Source organism: Conger conger, chromosome 8 (genome assembly GCF_963514075.1).
Source record: "Conger conger chromosome 8, fConCon1.1, whole genome shotgun sequence".
In the NCBI taxonomy this organism is placed as follows: Eukaryota; Metazoa; Chordata; class Actinopteri; order Anguilliformes; family Congridae; genus Conger; species Conger conger.
The window spans coordinates 30,616,255-30,642,995 of record NC_083767.1 but is presented as its reverse complement, the minus strand read 5'-3'; the positions used below and the strand labels follow the sequence as shown (position 1 = coordinate 30,642,995).

Sequence of the window (26,741 nt, the reverse complement as noted above, 5' to 3'; positions counted from 1 at the left end):
AATAAATAAATAAAAAATTCAAGATATGAGGAAATAGACTCCTGATCCACACTCCTTTCCAGTGGCTGGCGGTGATGCACCAAAAAGTTGGATCCCAACCACCATAAAACCTCACAAAGAAGAAATAGGAAAGTGAAGGAAATATCCAGTGAGTGAGGAAACACGCTGATGCAGCAACAAAAGGAAATATTCTCGGCACTGCTCGAACAACAACATGACAACTTTAAACTCATTATTGACTCCACAAACAATAGACTGGAAGCAATAACAAGGGAATTGCAGGAGATAAAAACAAGCTTGCAATTCACACAACAGGACTCGGACGACATAAAAACAAATATCGCAAAACAAACTGAACGCTGCAACTCCATGCAGTCGGATATCTTCAAAGTTTGTGACAGTCTGCTGGCTGTCACTGACAAAATGTATTATTTGGAGGGACAGTCCAGAGGAAATAATCTGGTGATAAGATATAGGAGTCAAAAGGAGAGACCTGGGCAGAGACGGAGTCGAAAGTCAAGATGGTGCTGGCGAAGAAACTACAGCTGCAGCAGGAGGTGGAGGTGGAAAGGACTCACCGCACTGTGAAACCTGGAGGAGACAGACCGAGGCCAATAGTGGTGAAATTCCTGAGGCACAAGGAGAGATTGGCTATTCTTCAACGCACCAAGTCTCTGAACGGATCCAAAGTATTAATTAATGAGGACGGATGCTGTCAGAAGGAAAAGGAAGGAACTGATGCCGGATCTGAGGGCTGCAAGAGAAAGGGGGGACATTGCCTATCTGCGGCATGATAAACTGATTATACATCCCCGGTCCAGTACACCACAACTCCCAGGAAACAATTCATCTCCAACCAGGAAGGCTGAAACACTGACTTCATTATGACCTCAATCACAGCTCTCACACCGGAGCTAATCATTTATTACAAAGGATTGCTGATCGTGATAAACTGGAGCTGAATACTTTACAATGCACTGAACATCACGCACAGGACATGGAAAACGACATTGACCCTGAAAATAATTCACAAAAACTAACCAAAAAGTCATGTTCATATGTGGGGACTTCAACATTGATTTATTAAATCCAAATAAGAACAAAATGACAGAGGAATTTATTAATACAGTTTACAGTCTCAGCCTTTATCCCAAAATTACCAGACACAGCTCAATTACTCCCCATTGTGCAACATTAATCGATAATATATTTACTAATGACATAGACAACAATACAGTGAGCGGATTACTAATAAATGATATTAGTGACCACCTACCAGTTTTTACAGTTTTCTACAGCAACTACACAATAAATAAGCAGGACAATAAATTATTATACAGATGAGCCAGGACAGAAGAGTCCATGGATGCCTTCAAAGATGATTTGATAGCACAAGATTGGGAGTCAATATATATAAAAAAGATATTGATAAAGTGTATGATGAATTCTGTAGAATATTTCAATTATTATATGATAAAACTTGTCCAATTAAAAAATATAGCAGAAAACAAAAATATATTGAGAGACCATGGATCTCAAAGGGATTACAAAACGTCTGTAAAAAGAAAAATACACTTTATCGATAATTTATGAAAACACAGAACAATCGAGGTAGAAAATAAATATAAGAAATATTTTAAAAAGTTAATTAATATTATGAGAAATTGTAAGAAAGAATACTACAGTTAATAACTATAGAACAATAATAGATAACAATACAAATAATATTAAAGGTATATGGAATATTTTAAACAGCATTATTAGAAATGGCTCAAGACAGGCAAAGAATCCTCAGTATTTTATTGAAAATGATAAGAATATTAATAACATGGATGACATGGTCAGTACCTTCAATAAATTATTTTAAAGTGTTGGACCAAACTTAGCAGAAAAAATCCCTGTTCCACAGACTTATGAAAATAGAAATAATAATATTATAGAAATAAATCCTAGTTCAATGTTTCTTAAAGCAGTAGAAGAAAAATAAATAATAGACACTGTTAAAGAATGTAGAAACAAAACATCTACTGATTGTAATGAAATAGACATAAAAATAGTAAAATTTAGGGGATTTCCAAACCACTAACTCACATCTTTAATTTATCATTCCAAACCAGTCAATTTCCAAATAAAATGAAAATAGCCATACTGCTGTACAAAACTTGAGATAAACACCACTTCACAAATTACAGGCCTGTTTCTCTACTGCCACAATTCAAGAAAAACTCTTCAATGACAGACTACAAACCGGTCAACATCACAAGCTTTAACTGAACTCATTGAAGAAATCACAAATTTCATGGGCAGAAAGCATTTGACACAATTAATCATGAAATATTAATCAACAAACTGGAATGGCTTGGGATCAGGGGGATAGCGTTGAATTTGGTAAGTAGCTATTTAAAAAACAGGCAACCATTTGTGAAGATGGTAGAATATGCATCTGAATGTTTGGACATTATGTGTGGCATCCCACAGGGTTGGGACCAAAACTATTTATCCTCTACATTAATGATATATGTAAAGTATCTGAAGTATTGAAATTAGTATTTGCTGATGACACATTTTTGGTTCTGGTGAGAATTTACAGCAACTCTTGGACTCAATCACTTCAGAATTCAAAAAAATAAAACAGTGGCTTGATATTAACAAGTTATCGTTAAATTTGAGTAAAACTAAATTCATGGTATTTAGCGACTGTAAAACAAACAATCAAGTACAAGTACAGATAGAGGGTGTTAACATAGAAAGAGCATATGAAAATAAATTCCTTTTATTCCTCCTTGTGATCAGTGATGACAAAATTTGCTGGAAATCTCACATAAAACATATACAAACTAAACTGTCTACAAGTATTTCAGTCCTGGCCAAAGCAAATCACATTCTGGATCACAAATCACTTCACATTCTGTACTGCACTGGTTTTACCATATTTAAATGATTGTGGAGAGGTTTGGGGAAACACTTACACTACAATAACCGCTATTTACACTTCAAAAAAGAGCCATGAGAATAATTCACAATGTCGGATTTTGGGAACATACCAATTCATTATTCTTACAGTCTAAATCGTTAAAATTCCTTGATCTTGTTGAATTTCAATCTGTTTTATTCATGTTCAAAGCTAGAAACAATCTGTTGCCGTTTAATATCCAGAAACTGTTTTCTGAAAGAGAGGGGGGCTACAATTTAAGGGGTAAGTTAAATTTTAAGCCACATAGCATTCGAACAACCAGGGAAAGTTTCTGTTTATCTATCTGTGGGGTCAAATTATGGAACAAACTCAATGTTGCTTTAAAACAATGTCCAAACATGCTCCAGTTCAAAAAGTTGTACAGGGAGGAAGATTGGTATTAACAATGCCAATTTTATTGATTTGTGTTTAGATGAGAATGTAGATATGAGTAAACATATAGACGTGTTTGCATAAATGTATAGGGGTATGTATGTATATTTATAATTTTTTTTAAAATATTTTGTATATCTGTTATTGTTTGAAGGGCGGCACGGATGGTGCAGTGGGTAGCACTGCCGCCTCACAGCAAGGAGGTCCTGGGTTCGAATCCCCGTCGGCCGGGGCCTCTCTGTGTGGAGTTTGCATGTTCTCCCCGTGTCTGCGTGGGTTTCCTCCAGGTACTCCGGTTTCCTCCCACAGTCCAAAGACATGCATGTTAGGCTGATTGGAGAGTCTAAATTGCCCATAGGTATGAGTGTATGAGTGTGTGAGTGAATGGTGTGTGTGCCCTTCGATGGACTGGCGACCTGTCCAGGGTGTATTCCTGCCTTTCGCCCAATGTATGCTGGGATAGGCTCCAGCCCCCCTGCGACCCTGTTCAGGATAAGCAGGTTAAGATAATGGATGGATGGATGGATGTTATTGTTTGATGTGTTTAGGGATTAAAGGGGTAGGAATACATAAGTATTACTTCTTCCTACTCCTTTTCGCATATGTAAATAGGTTTAAGTTGTGTGCTAGTGGAGGGAATTTATGATCCATCCATCCATCCATTATCTGAACCCGCTTATCCTGATCAGGGTTGCAGGAGGGCTGGAGCCTATCCCAGCATACATTGGGCGAAAGACAGGAATTGTCGATTACAAACTCAAATACCAGCAGCTAAGGCGAACGTCTTCACGTTCACTCGGTCTATAGGGTATTTAACATTAGATGTCAGCAGAGCCTGCGCATGTCCAAGTTTCACCGCAGGAGAGACGGTGACCTTTTTTAACCTTCTTTATTGCTGTGTGTCTGATGTCATTAGGCAGAATTCCTCCTTCCCCCGAACAATTTTAATTTTCATATCGACACCATTTATCATTAACCTCTCCTGAAAAAAGCCGTCTTTCCAGGGAACTGTCAGAGCTACAGTTATGGTGTGCAGACTCACCTGATGTAGACCACTCTAAAGAACTACTAATAAATAAGGCTGAATTAGACATACTGACTGCTAACGAGGCTACAGAGGCACTATTAAGAACTCGTCATAATTATTATGAATTATGAATATTATGAATAAGCAAATTACATCAAATTCGACATGCCTCCTCCTCAAGACACATAACACCGCCAATGGCGTAACTATGGACCCTCAAACCATTAACAAACAGTTCAAGGACTTTTATGCCTTGTTATGCACTTCTGAATGTTCACCAGACGAAATGCACGTTGACAACTTCTTTGGGTCCCTGAATATTCCCTCTATTGACTGCATCTAGGTTAGATTATTCTTTTACAGCGGGAGAGGTGAAAAGTGCCTTAATGTCCATGCAGAACGGGAAGAGCCCAGGTCCAGACGGCTTTCCGTCCGAATTTCTAAAAACATTTGCCGACAAATTATGCCCTTTGATACTAAGCATGTTCAATGAGTCCCAACAGTCTGGTATACTCCCTCTTACACTATGGCAGGCAATCATTTATCTTATTCTGAAAAAGGATAAAGATCCCCCATCTTGTTACTTTGTGCGGACGTTAAGCTTCTGGCCAAGATGCTGGCGAAACGATTAATCTATTCTGCCAAACATTATCTCCACAGACCAAACCGGTTTTGTGAAGGATAGGCATTCTTTTCACAACATTAGGCGGCTACTCTATATACTATACTCCGCCCCATCTTCCGCCACCCCGGAACTGGTTATCTCAATGGATGCTGAGAAGGCATTTGACCGAGTGGAATGGCCCAATTTGTTTTATCTCCTAAAAAGATTCGGGTTTGGCAGTAACATTATTTCACGGATCCAACTTTTATATACATCCCCACAACAATTACTCTGATTACTTCCCCCTTGAATGCGGGGACTCAGCACGGCTGTCCCCTATCACCGTTGCTGTTCGCCATTCCTATCGAGCCCCTAGCGATCGCCCTTAGGGCTAGCCAGATGATGGGCATCTCAAGGGGAGGTCTTGAGAACAAGCTGTCCCTGTATGCTGACGAACCTCCTGCTGTATATATCCAACTCAGACAGATCTATTCCTCCAGTGTTGCCCATATTAAGGGAATTTGGCTGGATTTTGGGTTACAAGCTGAATTATAACAAAAGTGAACTCATGCCCATTAATGCTACAGCTGTAGCCTATCGCCTTTTGAAATTGCCCTTTAAGACATTCCTGGAACACTTTAAATATCTAGGTGTTAGAGTAACCGAAACCTATTTGGGGCCATTCAAATTAAACTTTTTACCCCTGATGGACCATCTCGCTCGGGACTTTTACCGTTGGTCTCTCCTCCCCTTATCCCTCGCTGGCAGGATAAATTGCATAAAATTTGTACGTGCTCCCCAAATTTCTGTACCTCTTTCAATGTGTACCCGTTGAATGCAATACATTTTTTTCACTCACTAGACAGCTCAGTTCATATGGAACAAGAAACCACCCTGAATTCACAAATGCACTCTACAGAAGCCCAAAGAAATGGGTTGTTCAGCGCTGCCTAATTTCCTGTTCTACTACTGGCCCGCTGTGATATCCTAAGTATTGATAATAGAAGTACTCTGTGTTCATGCTAAGAATGCAATAGTACTGCCTAATGAGTTCAGTGATTAGTTGCATACTGTTTAGATGTTGGCCAGTAGATGGTGCTCATAATACCTGGCATAGAGAGCAGTTCTATGGTAAGTTACGGTAGAAGAAGTCTGACCTAGCTAGCAATATGGAATAGCAAGTAACTAGACAGGTGTGTCTGCTTAGACAAGTTTAGACTGGGACAAATGAGCGAGGTGCATCTAAGAAGAGTAGATCCTTATATGGTGGAGTTGAAACTGTATGAGAAAAATGTTCCTTTTGAAGTAGACACTGGCTGCAGTCTCACAGTCATGAACAAGCAGACACTCCAAAATGTGTTCAAAGAGACAAATTGCCCATCAGTGAAGCCGGCAGAAATACACCTGGAGACATATACAGACAACCCTGTTAAGGTGATAGGCGTGGCATCAGTCAGAGTTGAATACAAGCAGCAAAGTTGCAAATTGCTTCTGGTCATCGTGGAGGGCAAAGGCCCCAGCTTACTAGAGCGTAGCTGGTTAGAGAAAATTCACCTAGTCTGGAGGAAAATTAAACTGAGTCACAAAGAAAAAGTACAACATATGGAGACAACGAAAAAAACGCTACAGCAAGTTTTAGGCAAACATGAGGACGTGTTCAAAGATGAACTAGGCACGCTCAAAGGTACCAAGGTACCATTCATGTTAAGCCAAATGCAGTTCCTCATTTCTTCCGCCCCCGATCAGTCCCATATGCTATGCGAGCCAAGGTCGATGAAGAAATAGACAGGCTGTTAAAAGAGGGAATAGTAACACCAGTGAAATGGGCAGAATGGGCTGCACTCGTTGTTCCAATTGTGAAGCCTGATGGACATGTACGACTTTGTGGAGACTACAAACTGACTGTTAATACAGTGTCTTCACTAGAACAATATCCAATACCCAGAGTAGAGGATCTTTTTGCAGAACTGTCAGGAGGAAAACGATTCACCAAATTGGATATGAGTCATGCTTACCAACAAATACTTATGGACAATGAATCCAAGAAATATTTGACAGTGAATACACACAGAGGGATGTTTACATACAACAGACTTCCATTTGGTGTAGCATCCTCGCCCGCAATATTCCAGAGAACCATTGAGAGTCTCCTAAGAGGGATCCCACAAGTTGCAGTGTACCTCGACGACATCCTCCTTAGTGGAGTTGATGACTTTGATCATTTGAGAAATTTGGAAGTCTTAACTAGGCTGGACGAGGCAGGACTGTGCCTGAAAACGACTAAATGTGCATTCCTGCAAGAGGAAGTAGAGTATCTGGGACACAGGGTGGAAGCTCAGGGGCTTCATCCCGTGGAGAAGAAAGTGAAAGCCATCATGGAGGCTCCCACTCCCAGAAATGTCACCGAACTAAAGTCATATTTAGGCCTATTGAACTATTACAACAAATTTCTACCAAATCTGGCAACCCTGCTAGCCCTACTACATGAACTGTTATGCCAAGAGGTGCACTGGAAATGGCAAACTAAACAGGAAGAAGCATCCAAAGACTTGCTGACCTCTGCTCAAGTGTTAGTCCATTACACTGGTGACAGAAAATTGATTTTGTCATGTGATGCGTCACCATACGGCGCGGGTGCCGTTTTATCACACCAGGTGGAAGATGGGAGTGAGCGTCCTTTGGGCTTCATGTCTCGCACATTATCGCCTGCTGAAAAGAGGTACTCACAATTAGATAAAGAAGGATTGGCAGTTATGAGTTCAAAAATTCCATAAATACCTGTATGAGCGGGCATTTACCATCTGTACAGATCACAAGCCCTTGATCTCGCTCTTCAATGAGAAAAAACCCATACCTCAAATGGGATCCCCAAGAGTCCAAAGATGGGCTGTGCATCTGAGTGCCTATGAGTACAACATAGTATATAAACCAGGAAAACATCATGCAAACGCTGAAGCATTGAGTAGGCTGCCTCTGGCTGAATTAGGGCGTGACGAAGCAAAAGAGCAGGCCTTGATGATGGATCTTCTTGACGACTCACTCTTGGATACTACCCAGATAAAACGCTGGACAGCTAAAGATGTGATATTGTCTCAAGTACATCCTCACGTCCTGTCAGGATGGCCGGCAAAGGTAGATTCCGACCTAAAGCTATATCACCAGAGGAGAATGGAATTAAGTGCAAGGGATGGATGCGTGCTCTGGGGTGCTAGAGTGATCATACCCAGCAAAGGTAGACAAAAGATCCTGAAGCTGCTGCACCACACCCACTCTGGCATGCCAAGGATGAAAGGCCTGGCACGATCATATGTGTTGTGGCCAGGAATGGATCAGGAGGTAGAGAGGGAAGTGCAGTAATGCGAGGAGTGTCAAAAGAATCAGAAGTCACCAACCTCTGCGCCCTTACACCCATGGGAATGGCCAGAGTCACCATGGTCAAGAATTCATGTAGATTACGCAGGGCCTTTCCAAGGTGAGATGTTCCTACTGATTGTTGATGCTTACTCTAAATGGCTAGACATCTACCCTGTGAAGTCATCCACATCACAGGTTACCATAAAGAAGCTAAGGCAAAGTTTCAGTGTTTTTGGATTACCAAAACACATTTGTTAGTGTCTGACAATGGCACATGCTTCACAAGTACTGAATTTGAGACCTTCATGAAACAAAATGGCATTAAACATGTGAGGTCAGTGCCATTTCACCCCTCTTCTAACGGACTACCAGAGAGGGCAGTCCAGACGTTCAAAGAAGGGATGAAAAAAATGGTGAATCTGTACAAACCAGGCTGTTGAGGTTTCTTTTCAGTTATCGCATCACGCCGCATGCGACTACAGGCCAGTCTCCAGCAGAGTTGATGATGTCACGGAGACTCAGATCTGTCTTCGACCTGTTGCTGCCAGACGTGAAAGCGAAAGTGCAAGAAAAGCAACAGAAACAGGCCCATGTCACAAACAAAACACGACGAAGATTCTCACCTGATGATAAAGTGTTCATCAGAAACTATTCGTATGGTCCGAAATGGATACCTGCTGTCATTCAGGATGCCTCCGGTCCAGTGAGCATTGGAAGTGGTCAAACCATGAAGAGACATGTGGATCAAGTGAGAGCCAGAATAACTGACACTGTGCCCAGTCAAGAGAAGGAATCAGACTGGCTGTCAGGGCTGGATGGACTGGCTGTGGACACCGGGTCTACAGGAATAGCCGTTACAGAAGAACATCCTGTGAGTGAGCTGGACCGGCAGACAGCAGCAGTGGTCCAAGCACCTCCCAGCTCACCTGTTGTCACAGAGGTGCGGCGCTCGGCTCGGGAGAGACAGTCGCCTCGGCGTCTAAAAGACTTTGTTAGATAGAGTGAGATCTTTTCCAGGAATAGAGCAACAATGCCCTCTGATCTCACTGGAAGGATGTACCTTCCTAGTTTAGGATAGTTATATATATATAAAAAGAAAAGAAAAAAAAGTGTGAATGATATTTGTTTTTTTTTGGATACCTATTGCATAATCAGAGTATCAGAATAAGATGCCTTAAACAGATAACGGGCTGTTCGCTTAAAGGTGGGGGAGATGTGATGGTGAAGTCCTGAACGGCCGAGGGAGCAGTTCCAGGACGCTGGTTCTGCTGTCAAGCCCCAGCTAACCCCCGCCACTACAGGAGACAGCCTAAACAAAAAAAGAAAACCAAGAAAGAAAAAAACCCAGACACAAGAAATCGAAAAATAACCAAAAGTTCAAATTCCATTCACGGAACACAACATTCAATCCCCGGCGTCTTTCTCAATCTGCCCTTTACCTGCCCTTTTCCGCAGCTTCTCCCAGATGTGTGGCTCATCCTTCAGCTCTGCAACAATTGTGTCCACAGCTCCCTGGGTGCGCACAGGGCTCGGTCTCACCTCAAAGACTGAGTGCCTTGTAGGTTGGCCAAGGAAACTTAGTGCAGCAGATGAAAGACACATCATACTTACTTCCCTTCACAATCAGACGATGTCCAGCAGTGCTATCCGCTCAGAATTGAAGAGACAGAAGCATTTGAGGCTGCCTAAATCCACAGAAGAACTGTGGCTAGTTCTCCAACATGTTTGGAACAACCAACCTGCTGAGCTCTTTTAAAAACTGTGTGCAAGTATACTTAGAAGAATTGATGCTGTTTTGAAGGCAAATATTGATTTGATTTAGATTGTTCTTCTGTTCATTCACTTCTTCTGTTCATGCATTTTGTTAATTGATAAAAAATAACTATTAACATTTCTATTTTTGAAAGCATTCTTATTTTACAGCATTTTTTCACACCTGAAACTTTTGCACCGTACTGTATATGTATGTATATATATATGTGTAAACACTTTGCTTTTTTTCTTGTTCATTTATGTATTAGGGGTCTGGTTGACAATGCTGATAAAAAACAATTGTACTCATTATAAAATACAGATTCTAAACTCTAAAAGCACAAGCACTTTGCCACAAAAATCACCGTTTTTCAAACATGTTTAAAAAATACACAAAAATCTCCACTGGCCCGCACAGAGACCATTCCTCAGAAATATGAAAAAATTTCCCAGTAATTTTTTTTTTAAACATTTTATAAGAAAATTACATTTTAAAAATTTACAAAATCATAAAGGGGCGGGTCATAACTATGACATCAGTCAGCAATCAATCAATCAGTCAACCGTGAAATTGACTTTGACATTTACCATATCCAATATCTCTCTTAGGTGGACAATTAGATGTTTCAAAAGGATTCTTGCCTAGATTTTGCCAGTAATTGATGGTAGGGAGATGCCTCTGTGGTTGTTGCAGGCCTGCAGATTGCTTCCCTTCCTCTAGAGATGGATTATAGATGTATCCTTGAACTCTTGGAGAATGGCTTCTAATTTATACAGAGACTGGAAGAGGTTGGTCAGTTTCACAACAAAGCGAGGCCCTCTAGACATCGGAACCTGGAGCTTTGCCTGATGAGAGGAGGCTTATGGGTTTCCTGGTTTCCTCAATGCATGGTGGAACACCAAGGGACCTCATTTACAGTTGTGTTCAAATAAATAGCAGTGTGTTAAAAAAAGTGAATGTGCAAATATTTTTGAATCGCTTTTAGTTCCATATTTCAAATGTAGTGGAAACATTACACATTCAATTCCAAATCAAAGCATTAACAAATTTGATCAAGTCTGTTATTTTTTTTACAGGAAGCCAAGAAAAGGACATTTTTCTCTTCAAACTCAAACACTTACTGTACAAACTGAAGAAACTTCACTTTAAATTACTGAACTAATATTTAGTTGCATAACCATTGTTTTTGATAACTGCTGTGCATCTGCGTGCAACTTCTGGCACGTAGAAACAGGTATTGCAGCCCAGGATGAACAAACTACGTTCCACAGTTCCTCTGAATATTTGGGTTTTGCTTCAGAAACTGCATTTTTAATGTCACCCCACAAGTTTTCAATGGGGTTGAGGTCAGGGGAATGAGCTGGCCACTCCATTACCTCAATCCTTTTTGTCTGGAACCAAGATATTACTTGCTTACTTGTGTGTTTGGGGTTGTTGTCTTGTTGAAACACCCATTTCAGGGGCATTTCCTCTTCGGTATACAGCAACATAATCCCTTCAAGTATTTTGATGTATTCAAACTGATCCATGATCCCTGGTATACAATAAATAGGCCCCACACCGTAGTATGAAAAACATCCCCATACCATGATTTTTGCGCCACCATGCTTCACTGTTTTCACAGTAACTGTGCCATGAATTCAGTACCCGGGGGTCGTCTGACGTACTGTCAACGACCACTAGACCTGAAAAGAAAAATTTTACTCTCATCAGTCCACAGAATGTTAGCCATTTCTCTTTGGGTAGATCGATGTACTCCTTGGCAAATTTAAACCGATTCTGCACATGCCGTTTTTTCAACAATGGTGCTTTATGGGGGCTTCTTGCTGATAGCTTGGCTTCGATCAAACGTCTTCTGACCGTGAAAGGTAATTGTAGATCATCTTTGAGCTTTCTGGAGCTGATGAATTGCTGAATCTTTGCCATTCTGGCTATTCTTCGATCCGTTTTAACAGTAGTTGCTAATTTTCTTCTGCGTTTCGGGTTTTTGCTGCCATTTTAAAGCATTTGAGATCATTTTAGCTGAGTATCCTATAATTGCTGCACTTCTTTATACGTTTCCCTTCTCCAATCAACTTTTTAATCAAATGATGTTGTTCCTCCGAACAACATTTGGAATGGCCCATTTTACTTAGCATTTGTTGGGCCTATTTTTTTTACATAAATTGTATTTAAGACATTTTCTACTGCAAAACCAAATGGCGCCTGGGTTCGCTAAATTACCAAAAAAGCAATCGATATGGATGCAATAATGTTAACTTGTTCAACGATGAATCCAATGGACACAAACAGTGGATACAGCAGTTGATACAGCTGCTTGCTTATACTAAGCCGAAAAATCAAAGTGGCTTTATAATGGCGATCGCTTTTACTTTTGTCAAGCCATTCAGTTTGTAACGGCTAATGAATTGAATAACTTTGGTAACGTCAGATAAGGTTTATATTAACGTTAACTCCTCCATTTTACAATTGCCTAACTTCACCTTTAACCTAGACAAATATAGGCTATAGCACTAACATTATGACTGATGTTCATCTGGCGAAAACATAAGTTAGACAGATTTCTGAGTGCACAAAATCAGATCTTAAGAATTAATTGATCTATGATATCTATATCTTACAGTTAACTATAACCATTTTCTTTACAAACACCGTCTACTGTCTGGGTCCGGGATTTGCCTTCCTTTTAGGAGGCATGTCGCTGTCCACTGTAAGCCACATGCCTCAGGGAAATTGACATTTGGTAATTGACATTTTGTTGCAAATGGTGCCTGGTAGGCTATATTTGTATTAATATAAATGTTAATTATTGCGTTACCCGAAGTCAGCAAACTGTTCAAGAATGTGTCAGAGTAGCCAATTATAAAGTTAGCTCGCCATTAGGATAGTTGGCTATGAAATAGATCACAATATAGGATAGTGCTAGCTAACCTTAGGGATTGTGTAGCCTATACTATGGTTTACTTTATTCTTCTAAAGTTACAACTATTTTACTGTTGAGGGTAGAGAACACTAGGAACAGTGGTGAATCTTCCCAGGAGTGGACGTCCTGCCAAAATTGCTCCAAGGGCACAGTGACAACCCATCCAGTAAGCCACAAATGATCCCAGAACAGCATCCAAAGACCTGGTGGCCTCTCTTGCCACAGCTAATTTCAGTGTTCATGACTCTAAAATAAGAAAGAGCAAAGAAGGAATTCATGAGAGAGTAGCGAGATGGAAACCACTAATTTGGAGAAATATCAATGCTCATTTCATAATCATCTGCGACCCATAGACATAGACCGAAATACAAATTGATACTGATTTGTTTTTGGACAATTCATACATATTCATCATATGGCTCATGCAAATGATCCAGCAATTTCATACAACACTTCATGCAGTATATCACAATCGAGAGAGAGAGAGAGAGAGAGAGAAAAACAGAACAAACCATGTTATCGTTACTTAGCCTAAAGTTATCTCCATTACTATTGTTAATGGTTGTTATTTGGAAACAAAAAAAATCTAAGGTGAAAAGAAGAGAGAAAAATAGCTTATATTAGTTGCTATGTGATGGCACTAGCAAATAGAATAAATTATATACAAATTCCTTTACAGTTGTGAAATATTAACTCATTAGATGCATAACTATAAAAACCTATGTGTGAGTTATACACATTAAACCTGCTCTAGCACTGTTGGAAGACTATGTGAAAGGAGTGATACACCCTCAGCACATTTTTAAGGACCAGACAGATTTTCTTGCACATCTGTTATAGTTCTCTCTATCAGATTTACGGTAATGGTTTAGCCCAAGCTGGGAACACGAGGCGAGGCAGAGCCTCACTCTCTTGTTTACTTACCTCCGTGGAGTGAGTTCATGTTCATATGCGATCATCAATAAAGAATACTTATCTGAATGTATAAAAATTCTCTAGTGGTTATATTACCTACGCACACGTAATGAAACAGATAAAATGACAACGTATATCTAATGGAGTATTATGTGAATGCCCCCCAAAAAACGATATATGCCCCAAGAAAACTATGAATGTCCCGAGAAAAAGAAAGTCCCTTGTGTTAAAGCAACAGGAAAAAAAAGCCAAATGTGATTACCTACATGTAGCTACATTCGAGACAAAGAAAGAAACGTGTTTGAAACAGTGGTGGGGCAGAAAGCGAGTGGACTGATTCAATATCAGAGGAGGCTGGAGGTAGATCCTCCAGTCTTTTTTGAGAGGAAAGGGAGATCAAATTATGAAACAAGTCATTTTTCTAAATCTTATTGTGATTTGAAAAAGCATTTTTCTACCTTCTTTGGAAAAAAATCACTAGGGTGAAGTGAGGTAAATTTGGCCACTTTTTGCCAAATCGTCTTTCACACCAGCTAGGGACACAATGCTCAACCTTCATTAAGTCGGGTCTCCTCTATCATTATGTGTTGAATTATGTAATAAAACAAGAATCCTTTAGTCCTAGAGCAATTTCAGTGTCAGATGCTCCCCTCTAAGACAAGCGTGCTGTGATCCCGTAAAATGGACCACCTATTCAGCTAAAATGGGCCAGTGAAACTGGACAGCAAAAACATAATTCTGAACAATAAATATTCTTTATTCAATTTTTAGTTGAAGGCATCATAACAAAAAATTGTTTCAAAAAATGTGTCTGTGTGTGTGTGTGGGTGCATGCATCTGGATACATGCATGTCTGATTTGTGTGTGTTAACGATGTGGAGGTGGATCCGTTTGTGTTTAACAATAGAAAATATTGAAATAATAAAACACAACAGCAATTACATGAAAACGCAGAAATTACATTCAAAAGCTAAGCTCATTGTTTGAACACATGTGCCTGTGTCTGAGAGGAGAGTGAATTTGTGTGTACACCTGTGCATGTGCCTGCATGCTCATGTGTGTGCAGGTAGCCTATTTGTACATGCATGTGTTTGTGTGTGCATATGCACATATTTGGGTGTATGCATGTGTCTGTGTGCGTTTGTGTGTGTGTGCATGCTGTATGTGGATTTGTGTGCACATTTACTTATAAAGGTGCTATGTCTATACAATACGACTGTGACATATCCAGGCTTGAATCTTTTCAGTATTTGAATTAGTTTTAAGAAGAGGAACCATCCATATACAGTGGTGTGAAAAAGTGTTTGCCCCCTTCCTGATTTCTTATTTTTTTGCATGTTTGTCACACTTAAATGTTTCAGATCAAACAAATTTAAATATTAGTCAAAGACAACACAAGTAAACACAAAATGCAGTTTTTAAATGAAGGTTTTTATTATTAAGGGAGAAAAAAAATCCAAACCTACATGGCCCTGTGTGAAAAAGTGATTGCCCCCTAAACCTAATAACTGGTTGGGCCACCCTTAGCAGCAACAACTGCAATCAAGTGTTTGCGATAACTTGCAATGAGTCTCTTACAACGCTGTGGAGGAATTTTGGCCCACTCATCTTTGCAGAATTGTTGTAATTCAGCCACATTGGAGGGTTTGACCATGAACCGCCTTTTTAAGGTCATGCCACAGCATCTCAATAGGATTCAGGTCAGGACTTTGACTAGGCCACTAAAAAAAAAAATTGTCTTCATTTTGTTTTTCTTCAGCCATTCAGAGGTGGACTTGCTGGTGTGTTTTGGATCATTGTCCTGCTGCAGAACCCAAGTTCGTTTCAGCTTGAGGTCACGAACAGATGGCCGGACATTCTCCTTCAGGATTTTTTGGTAGACAGCAGAATTCATAGTTCCATTTATCACAACAAGTCTTCCAGGTCCTGAAGCAGCAAAACAGCCCCAGACCATCACACTACCATCACCATATTTTACTGTTGGTATGATGTTCTTTTTCTGAAATGCAGTGTTACTTTTACGCCAAAAAGTTCAACTTTTGTCTCGTCAGACCACAGAGTATTTTCCCAAAAGTCTTGGGGATCATCAAGATGTTTTCTGGCGAAATTGAGACAAGCCTTAATGTTCTTTTTGCTCAGCAGTGGTTTTCGTCTTGGAACTGCCATGCAGGCCATTTTTGCCCAGTCTCTTTCTTATGGTGGAGTCATGAACACTGACCTTAATTGAGGCAAGTGAGGCCTGCAGTTCTTTGGATGTTGTTGTGGAGTCTTTTGTGACCTCTTGGATGAGTCGTCGCTGCGATCTTGGGGTAATTTTGGTCGGCCACTCCTGGGAAGGTTCACCACTGTTCCATGTTATCGCCATTTGTGGATAATGGCTCTCACTGTGGTTCACTGGTGTCCCAAAGCTTTAGAAATGGCTTTATAACCTTTTCCAGACTGATAGATCTCAATTACTTTCTTTCTCATTTGTTCCTGAATTTCTTTAGATCTCGGCATGATGTCTAGCTTTTGAGGATCATTTGGTCTACTTCACTTTGTCAGGCAGGTCCTGAACGTGAAGTGATTTCTTGATTGAGAACAGGTGTGGCAGTAATTAGGCCTGGGTGTGGCTAGAGAAATTGAACTCAGGTTTGATAAACCACAGTTAAGTTATGTTTTAACAGGGGGGCAATCACTTTTTCACACAGGGCCATGTAGGTTTGGATTTTTTTTCTCCCTTAATAATAAAAACCTTCATTTAAAAACTGCATTTTGTGTTTACTTGTGTGTCTTTGACTAATATTTAAATTTGTTTGATGGTCTGAAACATTTAAGTGTGACAAACGTGCAAAAAAATAAGAAATCAGGAAGGGGGCAAACACTTTTTCACACCACTGTATGTGCTGAAGGTGACCCACTTTATTTGAGGTTACTACTCAGCTGAAATTGGCCAGTAACTAAAAATGCATTTAATAAATAAATAAAGTTTATGTTGCAAAATATCACTATGTTTCTGAAAGAGACCAACAATACACTCATTGCCATTTTCTTCACCAGTCTCTGTATCAAATGTTGCCCCGCCATCTTTAGCAACGTGAGACCAATCAAATCAGTTTCTATGTCTCAAATACTATTGTGGTAAAAGTTACAGATTTTTCAGTGATTGGCTATTAAATCTTAAAGCGCTAAGACAGCCCAAACTCATCTGGCCCATTTTAACTAATGGCCCAATTTACCTAACTCACCCTATTGTAATGCATTACATTACATTACATTAATGGCATTTGGCAGACGCTCTTATCCAGAGCGACGTACAACAAAGTGCATACCCACAACCAGGGATAAGTGCGCTGAAAGACCCTAGAGGGAAGTACAATTTCAACTGCTACCTGTACAACAAAGATAAGGACCAGGGCCTATTTTTTTTTTTTTTTTTTTTTAACAAACAAACAAACAAAGAAAAGCAAAAGTGACCAAACTTAACTAGCCAAACACTGCTTTCCTAGCCAAACTAAAAATACAGATACACAAAAAAGTTAATCACAGAAAGACAACAATCAAGGTTCACAGGGAGGTAGGGAGGGACGGGGAGAGGTGCTGCTTGAAGAGGTGCGTCTTCAGTTTGCGCTAGAAGGTGGGAAGAGATTCTACAGTTCTGACCTCAACGGGGAGTTCATTCCACCACCGTGGAGCCAGAACAGACAGTAGTCGTGAGTGTGAGGTGGAGGTTCGGAGAGGGGGAGGTGCCAAGCGGTCTGTGGAGGCTGAACGAAGAGGTCTGGCAGGGGTGTAGGGTCTGATGATTTTTTGTAGGTAAGCTGGGGAAGACCCCTTAACTGCTTGGAAGGCTAGCACCAATGTTTTGAATTTGATGCGAGCCATGACAGGCAGCCAGTGGAGGGAAGTAAGCAGGGGGGTGACATGTGAGTATTTGGGAAGGTTGAAGAACAGACGAGCTGCTGCATTCTGGATAAGTTGGAGGGGTCTGATGGCGGATGCTGGGAGGCCAGCCAAGAGGGAATTGCAGTAGTCCAGGCGGGACAGAACCATCGCTTGGACCAGGAGCTGGGTCGAGTAGGGGGTGAGAAAGGGGCGGATTCTCCATATGTTGTATAGGAAGAACCTGCAAGACCGGGTCACCGCCGCAATGTTCTCGGAAAGGGACAGTCTGCTGTCCATCACCACGCCGAGGTTCCTTGCACTGGGTGACGGCGTGAGTGTGAGTATATATATTTTATATATACATATACACACACGCACACAGTACTGTGCAAAAGTTATAGGCAGGTGTGGAAAAAATGCTGTAAAATAAGAATGCTTTCAAAAACAGAAATGTTAATTTCATAATAAAAGTTTATTTTTATCAATAAACAAAATGCATGAAGAGAAGTAAATGAACAGAAGTGAATGGACAGAAGAAATCTAAATCAAATCAATATTTGGTGTGACCACCCTTTGCCTTCAAAACAGCATCAATTCTTCTAGGTATTCTTGCACACAGTTTTTGAAGGAACTTGTGTGGGGGAAATTCCCTGGAGAGACGTCTTGCAAGCAACCTTTCCCGTTTAAAAGAACCCAGTTCTTTCACAGCAAGGAGAGTTTCAATAATACACACTTTATTACCCCTATAACAAAGCACGTAGAATGCATCACACCAATGTCAGAATACACTCTAGATTTTAGCAGACAGGGTGTCTATTCTTATACCATTACACTTCCTAAGTTATCACATGAATACATTACGGTGAAAGCCAATCATCATCATACAGTGTTTCAGTACTTTTCCATCACGCGTTGTACACGCGTCTGCTCTTTAAGTCATGTAACATTTGTTTTTCAATTAACACACTGCTACAGCAACTACAAAGCTTACATTTATCATCCGTCTTTCCTCCTTAGTCTGGTTCAGGAGGAACCGACCTTGGGTGCAATTCCTCCTCATTATTTTGTATCATAACAAGCACATGAGCGCACCCAACAATGGGAGAGTGTTCTGCTTTATCTCCTGCACGTATGCCTATATGACGTAAGCTGTGGCAGAGCACTCACCCCTCCTTTACATTTTTGCTGGTTTTCTGTAACAAGCACAATTTATTCTTTGAAGCAGTTTTCTAACTATATGCATTTTACATATCTGGATACATATATCCTAGGTTACATTGTACTACATTATATTTTTCTCCCACAATCCCTTTTATCATATAAATGATAACATGTTCAAAGAGAAAAAAAAAAGAAAAAAAAAGGAATTTGTCTGCTTTGCTCATCCGCTCTTGGCTCCTGCGTCGTCGTAGGGTGTGTAGGGCAGTTGCTCGAACACCTCTCGCAGCTCTTGATACTCTTCTTCCTCTGTTTGTTGCAGGGGCTGGTATTCTTGCCGCTATAGCAGATGAGTGGTCACCCCCTCAGAAATCCATTTACCTATAACCTTCCGCAAGAGTGGAACACAGCAACAAAACACCAATGCCAGTATAACAAAAATGACCACACAAGTTATTCCAATTTTAACAAAAACCCTGTACCAGGAATCTAGGAGCCATGACCAATTCCCCCATGGACTGGCTCCTGAGTTCTCACTAAGTTCTTTTCGTAGGTTTTTAATTTTAAGCATAACATCAGTAAAGGAACCTTCCAGACTATTGTTAGGGATGTACGTGCAACATTGGTCTCCAAACATTTGACATACACCTCCTTTATCTGCTAATCTAAGGCCTGGCGGTTTTGCCAGGCCATTTTACTTGTGGCATCCAATTGTTCGCCTAGGGCGGTCAAAGCCTCATCGGTGTAATTAATAAATCGCTGTTGATTATAGTATATATCATTTATCCACTTTTATTAGGTTGTATCCATATAAATATAGATGCAAGACCTGCTTTTACCTCATCCATGGCCTTATGTTCATATGGGATGCCCCTCGGTTGGCCAATAGCATCTAAGTACACTCTACTGTCGTCTTGATACGCTCTACGGCGCATACTTTGAGTGCTCTGGTCATGGAAGGTACCTACATCCACCCTAAGCACCTTCATAACCTTAGCACAAGTTCTAGTCCAATTGGTGGGCAATGTCTGGGTTAAGGGTCGGGAGAGACCACAGGCCCACCATAAGTCGGCCAGCGGTGTCCCCGTCCCCTGGAGAGCCCACTGTCGAGGCAGAGCACTCCCGTTTGTTGACTGTGTATTTCCCAATTCACTTACGGTCCACGTTTTACTACAATTGCTGGCTGGGAATGCTCCGACATTTACTACCCCATTTTTACGTTTATAACATTCTATTTTAGATTCGCCCACTCCCCATTTTGTGATATTTTCTTCCCTCTTAGCTTCGGGCCACATGGTCACATTTGTACAGTGGACAGAAGCATTATAGTGTCTTGATCCTTGCATCATTAAGCACAAATACGGGCAGGTCCCTGCCCCTTTAGTACAATTTTGTACACATAAACAGTTTTTTGTTCTAGTCATATTCAGCAATATAGTTTCTCTACCAGTTTGGTTTGCTGCTGCACATTCATCATTTATGTTTACAACCCCACACATTGCCTCACAAGTCTCTCGGTGCTCCATCAGCCATCTTGCACATGTGGAGGTGTTGTAGGGTGTCGGAACGACCCAATGGTTTGGTGTGTATTCAGCGCAAACCACACAGTTTCCACCATACGTTGTGGGTGGCCCTGGCCCAGAGAGAGTCTGGTACCTCGTTGTGTCCTATTTTCTTGGGTGTCTTCCGAGCCCTTTCTGTCCAGGTGATAGGCAGTGAGAGCACATGAGGCTATGATGATAGCCATAACCCCAAGCCATACCAGTTGCCATTTGTCCCCATTGCTGATCAAAGACTGCCTATGGCTCGTCACAGGCATCCCTTCGTTTGTACAGCTTGCAGTGACTGGCGTGTATCTAGGAAGTGCGCTCAGCTACTCAAACAGCCGTTGGAGTCGTGAGCAGGATCTGGAATGGTCCATGCCACCTGGGTTCGCACCCCCTCTTCCTCTGGAAGTCCTTCACCACCACCCAGTCTGCTGGTTTCAGCTGATGGCCAGGTTTGTCACGTACAGCTGGTTGTGCTGCTTTCACCTGCTTTGAGACAAATCGCAGTGCCTTTTTCAATTCCACACAATATTGAACCATTTGATCGTCTACTAGGGCTAGGTCTGTCCCGGCAATTGGGGGCCCCACAGGGGTTCTCATGGGTCTCCCCGTGATGACCTTGTGGGGCGACAATCCTGTCGTCTTACTTACCGCTGACCTCATGGACAACATGACTATGGGCAGAGCTGTTATCCAATCCAGCCCTGTCTCCGTCATTGTTTTTGTCAATTTGTTTTTCACCACTCCATTTGCTCTTTCCACTGCTCCTGCACTGGCCGGGTGATAAGCGCAGTGGAACCGCATGTCAATGGAGAAAAATTTGGTCAATGCTTTCATCAAATTGTTATAGAAATGTGAACCTCAATCCGAGGACATTCGTTTCATTATTCCCCACCTGGGATTGATTTCCCTAATAAGTGCTTTCGCCACCGTTGTTGCATCTGCATGTCTGCAAGGAAAAACTTCAATCCATTTTGAAAACATATCAATGATCACCAAACAATACTTTTGGCCTCTGCAAGGGGTTAGTTCAATGAAATCCATCATTAAATACTCAAACGGCTCTTGTGCTGGTGGTTGAGTGCTTGGTTCTGTTTTTACTGCTACTCCGACGTTGTGTTTTGCACACACGATGCATCTGGAACAAAAGTTTTGTTAGTGACTTTTGAATTATTGTTCCATTTCTGCCACCATCCTTTCTTTTGACACATGGGTCGTTCCTGACTCTCTTGTATTGTAAGCTGTGGGTCTTTTTGTTCATTCAACATTTGGAGGGTCGTTTTCATTGGGGCATGTGCTGCTGCCTTAGCAGCCGCATCAGCTGCTGCATTTCCTCTAGCCACGGGTGTATTGTCCCCAGTGTGTGCAGTGCATTTGCAAACTGCCACAGATCTGTGTAGCATGATGGCGTCCAGAAGATTTCTGACCAGGGGTCCATTCTGAATGGTTTTTCTCGCACTGGTGAGAAATCCTCTGTGTTCCCAAATTGTACCAAAATCTTTCGTACTGGCAGTATAGGCATATTACATGGGGAACCTGTACACGGCACAATAATTCCTTCTTTTAATAGTTCTTCAAACACTGGCGTAATACCCTCCTCGGCCTCTGGTCGAAGAGGATATTGCCATTTGAATGGCCTGTAAGATGACTTTGGGGAGACTTCCAGCGGTTTGGCACCTGCCAATAATCCCGCTGATGCTGTATTTGTGGTCCAGAGTTGTTCTGCGACCTGTGCCAGGAGTGTTTCTGGAGTCCTTTCTGAGGCATTGAGAAACAGGGAGGTTTCGTAGGGCCTTACCCTCCTTTTAACAATTGCGGAAAAACAGGTATGTATTCTCTTACTGAGACTCAAAGTACCTGAAGGGAGGGTGAATATTGGCCCCACCCTTTGTTTTCCCAATCTTTGGTGTTTTTTGACATTGAGCCACCCAAGGGCCCAGGTCTTCCCATTCCCAGCGATTTTTGCTCCTCTGTCAAATTTACAGAAAATGTGGTAGCTTGTGGCCCCATATAGAGATCTCCTTTGTACACTTGGCCATCTCCTAGCTTACCCAAGAACCCCCAATCTTCCTGCTCTGTTACCTTCATTGTTACATGCAATTTGTCTGACGACATTTCATCCCCTGGCGCTTTGCAATATCTCCTTCTCCTATGTATTGCTTCGTTCTTTAGACCCGCAGCTGCTGGTGGCTCTATGATCCCCCGTGCATAAATCCATTTTTTATTTTTAAAGGGCTTTGTCCCTTGTGTAACAACCATTTCTCCGTTTGTACCAATTATACAAATATTAAAAAGTCGAATCAAATCTCTTCCTAATAGGTTTACTGGACATGTTTCTGAAAATAAGAAAGAATGATGGGTAGTGGCGTTTTCGCTAACGGTAGGCAGCGGCTCAGTGAAATATTCATAAACAGAACTGCCCCCCGCATTTACGGTATTTATGCCTCTTCCAGACATTGCTGGCTGCGCCCCTTTCCATGCATTCTTACTTATTACCGACACCCCGGCCCCAGAATCAACCATAAAGGTCATGTCTTTCCCATTTACTTTTAATTTCCAATTTGGTAAATCTCCTGGTTTGCATTTTATCAACATTAATGTGGACTCACCTGTCTGCCGCATGCTCCATCCACCTTTCCCCCCGCACCCTCAATCTTGTTCATCAAACTGATCAGGATGATTCACTGTGCCCCGGCCCCATGGAGCGTGTTGCCATTCTTGCTCGCCTCTTTTGCCCAGTCTTTGGTCTCTTCCGCCCTGTCCTTTGTATTTCCTGGGACAGTCTCGTGCCCAATGTCCTTCTTCTCCGCAGACATAACAAGGGCCATTTCTGTCGCTGCTTCTCCCAGCCCCTCTTCCTCTCCCCCTTCCACGTCCTCTGCCTCTTCCTCGAGCTGGCTGCTGACTCTTCAGCTGTTTGAGTTGGAGGTCAGTCACTTGTACCATTTGCATCTGTCTTTTTCTTTCTTTTCTCTTTCATTATTTTCCACATGATATGCATGGCGTCGTAGGTCGTCCAGGTGGGCATGCTGCCATCCCACAAGAGTCTGTTGTATCGCTGCCTGTAGGCTGGGTCTCAGCCCGTTCATGAAGTGCTGACTGAGATACGACTCGTATAGTGTGTTTTGTACTCCCGGGAATGGTTGGGGCTTCGGCAGTCCTCCATGCAGTTCCATAACACTCTGCAGCCTGTCTTCATATTCTTCCACTGTTTCTTCGGGTTTCTGCACAGTTCTGGCCAGTTTACCTGTATCCAGGTGAGTGGGAAAAACATATGCGAGAGCTGCCCTCAAAGCTGCAGTCTGTAAGGCATATGGGGATCCTGCTGCTGGGTTATAGACGACGGTAGGGTTGAAAGCAGTCACTTGCCCTCCGGCGCCCGGTACTCCAGCTCTGTCTCTCACCTTTCCCCACCTGGTGCCCAAATGCATGTGCATGATGCCTTCCAGATCGTTACTGCTTGGTTTAGCACACTGTATTATTTCCATCAATTTGTCATAGAAAGTTTCTATAGGGTCGGTACACCAATTGTACCTGCCCCGGTTGATGGGGGTCCGGACATTCTACCATCGGAAACTGTCCCATTGTCAGCTGGGGACGGGGAGGACCACCAGGTTTAGGTCCATACCACCCTTCGGGGTCACCCTGATATGGTTCTTTATTCCATTCTCCTTCAGGAATGTCTTTTAATCCATACTGGCGTTCCCATGCCTCTGCGGTGTGTGAGGCACAGACAGCCCTGTCTGCTGCAGTTCCTGTGGCAGGGAACTGACTGTTGTTGCGCACGGGTAGTTTTTCCGTGGTTGATACTGTAATCCCAATCTGGTGTGGCCCGTGGAGGGTTCGGTGTCTGGTTGGATCCACAGGGTGATCCTGGGGCTGGTGGAGGGTGTCAACGTTGGTGGCTGAGGGGTCCCTCTTCCAGGAGTCGCATGTAGGCATGGTGGTGATGGCAGAGTGAGGGCTGGAGCAGGCGGTGTCGTCGGGGTGTTGGGGACCGGGGCTGGCTGGTACGGTGAAGGTGCGTGAGGAGGTGGACGGGGCACCCGGGCAGTCCAGGTCCGTGTCAACCTCGGAATGTTTTAACATGGTTAGTGAGGGATATAAACAGGATGTGCTTTTCCCACTCGCCCCAGCTGAAAAATACAACGGAGGCTGAGTTTCCCCTTTTTTATCATGATTTCTTTGTTGTCTGACCTGCCTTTCACGCGCCTCTCGTTCCCATAACTCAAATCCCCTTAACTCCTTTTTTTTTACAAAAATGTTTTTTCTTAGTACAACTTTCCATATTCTTTCTAACATCCTCTAACCTCTGTGTTGAAAATGTGCCATTCAAAGGAAACCCATGTTCCTGCCAAATTTTTAAACCTTCCACGGCTGGTGGTCCGTGTTGGTTCCACATTATTCTTAGGGGTCCTGTAAATTTATCACAGCCCACATTTAGCTCCTTCCTGCAACTATTCCCCATTTGAACAATTACAACAATTACAGAAAGGTACCAACCTGAAATGAGTCCTTAAGGCCTTACGAGATCTCCGGTCTCGGACCGTCAACACATAGGCACGCCCTACACCCGGTGTAGTCTGCCCAAGTCTCGTTACATTACATTACATTACATTATTGGCATTTGGCAGACGCTCTTATCCAGAGCGACGTACAACAAAGTGCATACCCATAACCAGGGATAAGTTTGCTGAAAGACCCTAGAGGTAAGTACAATTTCAACTGCTACCTGTACAACAAAGATAAGGACAAGGGCCATTTCTTTTTTTTTTCTTTTTTTTTTTTGAACAAACAAACAAACAAACAAACAAGAGCAAAAGTGACCAAAGTTAACTATCCAAACACTGCTTACCTAGCCAACTAAAAATACCGATACACAAAGCAAGTCACAGAGACAACAATTAAGGTTCACAGGGAGGTAGGGAGGGATGGGGAGAGGTGCTGCTTGAAGAGGTGCGTCTTCAGCTTGCGCTTGAAGGTGGGGAGAGATTCTATAGTTCTGACCTCAACGGGGAGTTCGTTCCACCACCGTGGAGCCAGAACAGACAGTAGTCGTGAGCGTGAGGTGGAGGTTCTGAGAGGGGGAGGTGCCAAGCGGCCTGTGGAGGCTGAACGAAGAGGTCTGGCAGGGGTGTAGGGTCTGATGATTTTTTGCAGATAAGCTGGGGAAGACCCTTTAACTGCTTGGAAGGCTAGCACCAATGTTTTGAATTTGATGCGAGCCATGACAGGCAGCCAGTGGAGGGAAGTAAGCAGGGGGGTGACGTGTGAGTATTTGGGAAGGTTGAAGACCAGACGAGCTGCTGCATTCTGGATGAGTTGGAGGGGTCTGATGGCGGACGCTGGGAGGCCAGCCAAGAGGGAATTGCAGTAGTCCAGGCGGGACAGAACCATCGCTTGGACCAGGAGCTGGGTCGAGTAGGGGGTGAGAAAGGGGCGGATTCTCCGTATGTTGTAGAGGAAGAACCTGCAAGACCGGGTCACCGCCGCAATGTTCTCGGAAAGGGACAGTCTGCTGTCCATCACCACGCCGAGGTTCCTTGCACTGGGTGACGGCGTGAGTGTGGTATCCCCGAGAGAAATGGAGAGATCCAGATGGGGAGAGGTATTAGCAGGGATGAATATCATTTCAGTTTTACCTGGGTTGAGCTTTAGATGGTGGTTGTCCATCCAGCTCTGGATGTCCCTCAGGCAAGCAGAGATACGGGCTGAAACCTGCGTATCAGACGGCGGGAACGAGACGAAGAGTTGGGTATCGTCCGCATAGCAGTGGTAGGATAGCCCATGTGCAGTGATCACAGGGCCAAGGGAGCGAGTGTAGAGAGAAAAAAGAAGCGGGCCAAGGACTGAGCCCTGGGGAACCCCTGTGGCGAGGGGCCGAGGTGTCGATACCGAACCAGCCCAGGCAACCTGGAAGGAGCGACCAGAGAGGTAGGACTCAATCCAGTCCAGGGCTGTGCCACAGATGCTCGTTCCCGTTGCTGTGGGGTTGCTGCTCAATCCATCTCCTTCCTCAGTATTCGGAGTGTACATATTGCTTAACAGATTGAGATGTAACTAGGAGCTTGCGGTCAGAACAGTGGTGGCCACTAGCGGAGTGAGCTGACAACACCGATAAGGTATAGGCTAGCTAAGAGTGGCCCAGACCAACCTTACAAAAGCACCACTTACAGAAGGTATACTTAGGTGAGAACGTTTCGGGAAACACGCTGAAACCTTAAGGTACAGCTTATGGTAGGCTATAACT

The 26,741-nt window shown here is 42.6% G+C and overlaps 1 pseudogene; it reads left to right on the top strand.

Annotated features, from left to right (window-relative positions):
- The first annotated feature begins 521 nt into the window (after nucleotides 1-521).
- LOC133134447 (uncharacterized protein K02A2.6-like) lies at nucleotides 522-8,771 on the top strand (annotated as a pseudogene).
- Nucleotides 8,772-26,741: the final 17,970 nt, after the last annotated feature.